The sequence below is a fragment of the Somniosus microcephalus genome, chromosome 5 (assembly GCF_052327205.1).
Source record: "Somniosus microcephalus isolate GS21.2 chromosome 5, FLI_Smic_1.0, whole genome shotgun sequence".
Taxonomy (NCBI): domain Eukaryota; kingdom Metazoa; phylum Chordata; class Chondrichthyes; order Squaliformes; family Somniosidae; genus Somniosus; species Somniosus microcephalus.
The window spans coordinates 47,151,685-47,159,447 of NC_140991.1; positions in this window are offsets into that span (position 1 = coordinate 47,151,685).

The following is a 7,763-nucleotide window of genomic DNA, read 5'->3' on the forward strand; positions in this document are numbered from 1 at the left end:
CAACAATCTGTATCAATCTCGAGGCACATCTCCCGTTCCTAGTCTCACCTCACCCCCTTGGAGGAGACGGTGGAGGCCATTCTTGCTAGGGGCATGGCTGAGCCCTTGGCTGAAAGGATACAAGATGCCGGTATCTTCATACGCTATCCTCCTTCTGGCATGCACCTCTTGCTTTCCCGCCCTCCCATCACTACAAGTGCACCCTTGTGCCGTCCTCATTTCACACACCCAAAGAATGAAGCCTGCCCAGCCAGTGGGTGACCAAGAAGGAGAGGAGAGTGAAGAAGAAGAAGAAGAAGAAGAAGAAGATTGATTTGATACTCCCAGCCACCAGCTCCTCAAGGTCAACCAGCAAGGCCACTGAAAGTCAACAGCCTTCCACCAGCCATGCTGCAGTCACTGGGGTAGCACTGCATGACATCAGTAGGATAAGCAAAGGCACACACAAGGCAGTCACTAAGAAAGTTAGGCTCTGCCTTGTTGGAGATGGTCATTGCCTAACACGTGTGCGGTACAAATGTTACTTGCCCTTTATCAGCCCGAGCCTGAATATTGTCTAGGGCACGGACTGCTTCATTAGCAAGGGAATTGCAAATGGAGCTGAACACTGTGCAATCATCAGCGAAGACCACCACTTTCGTAAAACAACCCACCAAGCACAAAACCCCAGTGAAAAAGAAAACCAACAGTTAAAAACCTTCAGCAGTGGATTTCAAGCATTAAATGCGACAAACTAGCCTACAAATTACACGACGGATTGATAAGTAGCTGTTTTAAATAAGGTTACAACCTCCTTAGCTTTATTCTGTATGTCTGCCATAATTTAACCTGCAGCTTTTCAAACCTGACATTTAATCAATGGATGTAAATCACATTGGAGACCTATTATTCCTTAATTCATTAATCCAATCAAGCTGAATGAAACTTTGTAAGATAAGCAGAGAGTAGCAGCTTTTGTGGTTAAGGTCAAGAAATGGGACGTGGATACCGACGAGATCAACAGCAGATACATAATACTCAAGAACAAGGTTCAAAGTCAGAACCAGAGGTGGTTTAGCAATGAATTGTCTGTTGTTAACTGTGATTGTTAACATTTGTTTTGGTCAATGCTGCTAAATGCAGAAACGGCAGTAAATCTTGCTGCTTCTATTTCTACCAACACAGATGTCCTGCCCCTTTCATGTCAGCGGGATGTCCAAGCTCATTTTAAAACTGATCGGGAGTTGGGTGGGGGGGGGGGGCCTGTTGGACCTCTGACACTTTATAAAGTGAAGCACCGCTTATTTAAATGTTTCGAGACTGTGGATGCTTTCCTCCCACGCTCTCAAAACACTTAGCCCACTGACTGGAAGTCTGCGCGTGTGCAAGAACGCTTGTATAGGGCTCCCTGCCAGTCCCAAGAGTTCTCTTTGCAGCCAGGCAATACAAACAAGGTGCTGCTGACGGTAAATCGGTACTGCAACTGCTGATCTGTATAACCATAGCCTGCACATTACCCTTGTGATCGCTGACCTACCTTGGCTCCTAGTCCAGCAACACCTCGATTTTAAAATTCAATTCCTAGTTTTCAAATCCCTCCATGGCTCCGCCCCTCCCTATCTATCTACAAAACCTCTGAGATTTCTGCACTCCTCCAATTCTGGCCTCTTGCGCATCCCGATTTTATTGCTCCACCATTGGCGGCCGTGCCTTCAGCTGCTTTGGCCCTAAGCTCTGGAGTTCTTTCCCTAAACCGCTCCACCTCTCTCTCTCTCTCCTCCTTTAGAATGCTCCTTAAAACCTACCTCTTTATCCAAGCTTTTGGTCACCCGTTCTAATATCCCCTTATATAAAAACAGAAAATGCTGGAAATACTCAGCAGGTTAGGCAGCGTCTGTGGAGAGAGAAACAAAGTTAAAGTTTCAGGACGATGACCTTTCATCAAAACAATGTTTGGACCAAGGCTGTAATGAGGCCTGGAGCCAAGTGCTCCAGGCGGAACCCAAACTGAGTATCTGTGATAAGGTTATGGGTTAGTGCCGCTTGATTGCACTGTTGACGATCCTTTCAGCACATTGCTCATGATTGAGAGTAGGTTGATAGGGCAGTAGTTGGCCGAGTTGGACTTGTCCTGCTATTTGTGAACAAGACATTCCTGGACAGATTTCCATGTTATCGGGTAAACGCCAGCATTGTAGCTGCACTGGCACGGCTTGGCTGGAGGTCCTGTAGGATTTATATTATTTTCATTTGTCCCTGTATTTAGTGAAATGACCCTAGTTCTAACCTTGAGCAGAGCCAACAATCACAGAAACTGGTACTAAGATTACTAAGCACTTTATTTGATTGCCAAACGACAATAAGCAACAGATCTAGACAATAATCATAAATGGAATATGGTTCAGAACATAGGTTGACCAGACCATCTTGTTCTAGAGGAGGGAGCCCTAGAGAGTCTACCGAAGTGTTTCTCCCTTCATTTGCCTCTCCTTTCCACTTCTCTCCTCTCCTTGTTTTGCCAAGAGCACAGATCATTCTCCTATTTATATGGGTTTGAAGTAGTCGGTTCAATACCCTTAATGGAGATTTTCTTTGTCTGAGTCTTGTGGCCCCCGATCACCATAAAAACATTTCTTCTGTCATCTTGCTGATGGGAGTCTATTTCGGTTTCCTGTTTTTTTTATCAGCAGACAAAAGTCTGTGGTATTTGGTTATCTGAACAGGCTGAATCTTCTTTCCATTAATAACATGTCCAAAGTTAAAATGACCAAGCTGACAAATTCCAAAAATTCTGTATCCTACAGTTCTGGAGCACAGTTCAACAGCACTACAATCGGATATTGATGGGGCTTGTAGAATTTGTTGTGTTCAGTGCACTCAGATATTTGTTGATACTACCTGGAGGGAATCGAACTGGCTCAAGACTCGCATCTGTGATGGTGGGGCTCTCAGGAGGTGGCCGAGAAGGATCATCCACTCGGCACTTTTGACTGAAGGTGGGTGCGAATCAAAGAGTCATAGGGCTAGATTTTCAGTATAGACAGTTTTGGGGCGCTAACCTTAGCGCCCGCCCGAAGTTAGCGCCCGCCCCAAAGTAGCGCCCCGTTGCCGGAAATTCAGTGGCTTCTCCCTAAGAGGTTGGTGGAGCGCTAAAAGAGGCGTTCCACTACTACCTTTAGGCGCTAAGCCGGCGGTGCAGAGCGCAACACCCGAGCTCGGGCGCAGCGCACGGCAGACACTCTGGTGCCAGTGAGCTCTTAAAGGGGAAGGGTGCATGTGTTTTTTTCAAAGGCAGAGTCTGGGGGGGAAAACAGGAGGAGGAAGAGGAACAAGACGTCGTCGTCGTCGTCGTGGTGGTGGTGGTGGTGGTGGTGGTGTTGGTGGTGTTGGTGGTGGTAAATACACCGTTCACAACAACACACTGGATCCTTCCACACAACACATGCAGAGTGCCTTTTATCGTGCAGGAGGAGTGCCCTTTAATTTGCGCTCCCCATGGTGTCTTGCGTTCCATTTTACAAACGCTCTGGACGCCAGCCGCACAGTGGGGCGGTCCGACTGAAGTTTGGATTCGGGGCGGCCAAAGGGCGTTGCACGAGGATGTGGCGTCATTTTCTGCGCGCGCATCCGGGCGGCCGCTAAACTTTGCGCCGGCGCTAACGGGCAACTTAATTTGGGGCGGGGCGCAAACTGCGCTGCGCCTGGGCGCTACACGCATAGCGCCCGAAAATCACTTCTCTTAAGGCGCTAACTGCTGGCGCAAGCAACTGAAAATCTAGCCCATAGAGTTATACAGCACAGAAAGAGGCCCTTCAGCCCATTGTGTCTGCACCGGCCATCAAGCCCTGTCTATTCTAATCCCATTTTCCAGCACTTGGTCTGTAGCCTTGTATGCTATGGCATTTCAAGTGCTCATCTAAATGCTTCTTGAATGTTGTGATGTGAAGGAATAAGCCATACAACCTATTCAGAAAAATACACCATTCTATGAAAGAAGTCAGGCCTTATTAAAGCATGACAAACTGGGTCTGGAAATCTAGAAACCTAACTGAAAAAGCTGTGATAGCATTCTGGCTACAGAGATAAGATAGTTGTTGACACTGAATCAATAACCTTATTGAAACAGAAGATTAAAGGCTCCTGACAGTCTGAATCTTTGGGAACAAACAATGGTTCACCCTGGTAAAGGTGTTCTAATTTACACTTTGTAAAGAAGCACAAACATCTGCCTTCGTAAAAATGACATCAAGTAAAAAACGCACCTGCTGTTACACTGTTTTTTATGGTAAACTTAGAACACCTATAGGAGAGACATAATTCTGTAATTTTACCAGCTGAGGTGACTAATAATTGCAGAAGTCAGCAGAAAAATCACTAGAGATAATTAGCTTACATCAGCAGAAAACCTTAAAGGAAATACCACTGGAAAAGGTATAAATATTGAACTCTCAAATGGGATAGTAGACTCACTGTAAAGGGGCAAAGCAATTCTCAGGCTTCAGAGGTGGCTATGTAAGTCTCCAACTCTTTGTACTTCGGGGATCAAAGGTACTGTGTTTGATTTTGGTGGATATCCTGAATAAAACTAAGAAATGTAAAACTGTAGTGAAGTTAAGATTTGGGAGGAAGAATCTCTGATAATAAGACAGTAAAGCTTTCTCTTTTTGGAACTGTTAATGTTGCGATTGACTCACCAACTGTAAATTAAATGTCGGTTCTTTAATAAATCTATATATTTTTAGAATTGTCTCACATAATACTTCTGTATCAAACTCGTGAACTCAATCTCTGTACAATCTTTGCTGAGGAGTTGTAGAATTCTGGGGGAGTTTTCCGGACCCTCATAAGATCCGGAACGTTACAGTCTAGCTAAACTTATTAAAAGTGCTATATGGAGGATGGTAACATTTTCAGGTGGTTCCTTTCCTTTAGGGAGAGATAGTCCGGACCTTTAGACCCAATTAAGCGTCTTTAGGATTTGGCTACCTCAAGCTTTAGTTGAAAGTGAATGTCTGAGGAATACGCCTGATCCGGGGTAGCCCTAAACGGGCTTGGAGTAGTAATTATCCCTTCAGTGAGGGTTCCTGCCTCTACCACCCTTTCAGGCAATGAGTTCCAGATTCCAACCACCCTCTGGGTGAAAAAGCTATTCCTCAAATCCCCTCTAAACCTCCTGCCCCTTACCTTGAAACTATGCCCCCTGGTTATTGACCCCTCTACTAAGGGGAAAAGTTCCTTTCTATCTACCCTACCTCTGACCCTCATAATTTTGTACACCTCAATCAGGTCCCCCCTCAGCCTTCTCTGCTCTAAGGAAAACAACCCCAGCCTGTCCAGTCTCTCTTCATAGCTGAAGCGCTCCAGCCCAGGTAACATCCTGGTGAATCTCCTCTGCACCATCTCCAATGCAATCATATCCTTCCTATAGTGTGGCGACCAGAACTGCACACAGTATTCCAGCTGTGGCCTAACTAGCGTTTTGTACAGCTACATCATAACATCCCTGCTCTTATATTCTATGCCTCGGCTAATGAAGGCAAGTATCCCATATGCCTTTTTAACCACCTTATCTACCTGTCCTGCTGCCTTCAGGGATCTATGTACATGCACGCCAAGGTCACTCTGATCATCTGTCCTTCCTAGGGTCCTACCATTCATTGTGTATACCCTTGCCTTGTTAGTCCTCCCAAAATGCATCACCTCACACTTTTCAGGGTTAAATTCCATTTGCCACTGTTCTGCCCATCTGACCAACCCAGCTATATCATCCTGTAGCCTGAGGCTTCCCTCCTCGCTATTTACCACTCCATCAATTTTCGTGTCATCTGCGAACTTACTGATCATACCTCCTACATTCATATCTAAATCATTAATGTACACTACAAACAGCAAGGGACCCAGCACCGATCCCTGTGGTACACCACTGGACACAGGCTTCCAGTCACAAAAACAACCTTCGACCATCACACTCTGCCTCCTGCAACTAAGCCAATTTTGGATCCAATGTGCCAAATTACCCTGGATCCCATGGGCTCTTACCTTCTTGACCAGTCTCCCATGCGGGACTTTGTAAAAAGCATTACTGAAGTCCATGTAGACTAAATCAACTGCACTATCCTCATCCACACACCTAGTCACCCCCTCAAAAAATTCATACTAATTGGTTAGACATGATCTCCCCCTGCCAAAGCCATGCTGACTATTCTTGATTAATCCTTGCCTCTCCAAGTGGAGACTGATTCTGTCCCTCAGAATTTTTTTCAATAATTTCCCTACCACTGATGTTAGGCTCACTGGCCTGTAATTCCCTGGTTTATCCCTATGACCCTTCTTGAATAATGGTCTACTTTAGCTGTGCTACAGTCCTCTGGAACCTCCCCTGTGGCCAGAGAGGTTCTGAAAATTTGTGTCAGAGCCCCTGCAATCTCCTCCCTTGCCTCACACAGTAGCCTGGGATACATCTCATCAGGGCCTGGGGATTTATCCACTTTTAAGCCCGCTAAAACTGGTAGTACCTCCTCCCTCTCAATACTAATTTGTTCAAGTATATCACAATCCCCCTGCCTGATTTCTATGCCTACATCGTCCTTCTCCATAGTGAACACAGATGCAAAACATTAATTTAAAACCTCACCTACATCTTCCGGCTCTACACACAGATTGCCACTTTGGTCCCAAATGGGCCCTACTCTTTCCCTGGTTATCCTCTTGCCCTTAACATACTTATAAAACACCTTGGGATTTTCCTTTATTTTGCCCGCCAGTGTTTTTTCATGCCCCCTCTTCGCTCTCCTAATTTATTTTTTAAGTACCCCCTGCACTTTCTATACCCTCTCAGGATTCCACTGTTTTTACTCCTTTCTATCTGCCAAAAGCCTCCCTTTTTTTCCTAATCCATTCTTGTATATCCCTTGACATCCAGGGTTCCCTGGACTTGTTGATCCCACCCTTGACCTTTACCGGAACATGTTGGCACTGTACTCTCTCTATTTCCTTTCTGAATGACTCACACTGCTCTGATGTGGATTTTCCTACAAGGAGCTGATCCCAGTCCACTTTGGCCAGATCCTGCCTTATCATATTAAAATCAGCCTTCCCCCAATTTATTTCCGGTCCATCTTTGTCCTTTTCCATGAATACCTTAAACCTCACCGAATTATGGTCACTGTCACCAAAATGCTCTCCTACTGACACTTCTACCACTTGCCCAGCTACATTCCCTAGAATTAGGTCCAGTACCGCCCCCTCTCTTGTAGGACTTTCTACATGCTGGCTGAAAAAGCTCTCCTAGATGCACTTGAAGAATTCCGCACCCTCTAAGCCTTTCACACTCTGACTATGTTTCCGCCTTGTCTTTTGCACTATCATGCTGGGCTCTGCCATCATTGAGGATGGGGATGTTCATGGAGCCTTCTCCTCCTGTTAGTTTCTTAATTGTCCACCATGGCAGTTTAAGAATTTGAATTCGACTAGAAAACAAAATCTGGAATAACGTGCTGGCATCAGTAAAAGTGATCATGAAGGTGTCAGGTTGTCACTAAATACCAAACTGGTTCATTAATATCCTTTAGGGAAGGAAACCTTACCCGGTCTGGCCTGTATGTGACTCCAGTACCACGCCACCTCCGAGGTGGGATAGCAAGCCGTTCTGATGTATCAAACTGCTACGAAGTACCAGGACAGGTAGATAAGGTGGTTAATAAGGCATACGGGATACTTGCTTTTCTTAGCCGAGGCATAGACTATAAGAGCAGGGAGGTTATGCTTGAACTGTATAAAACACT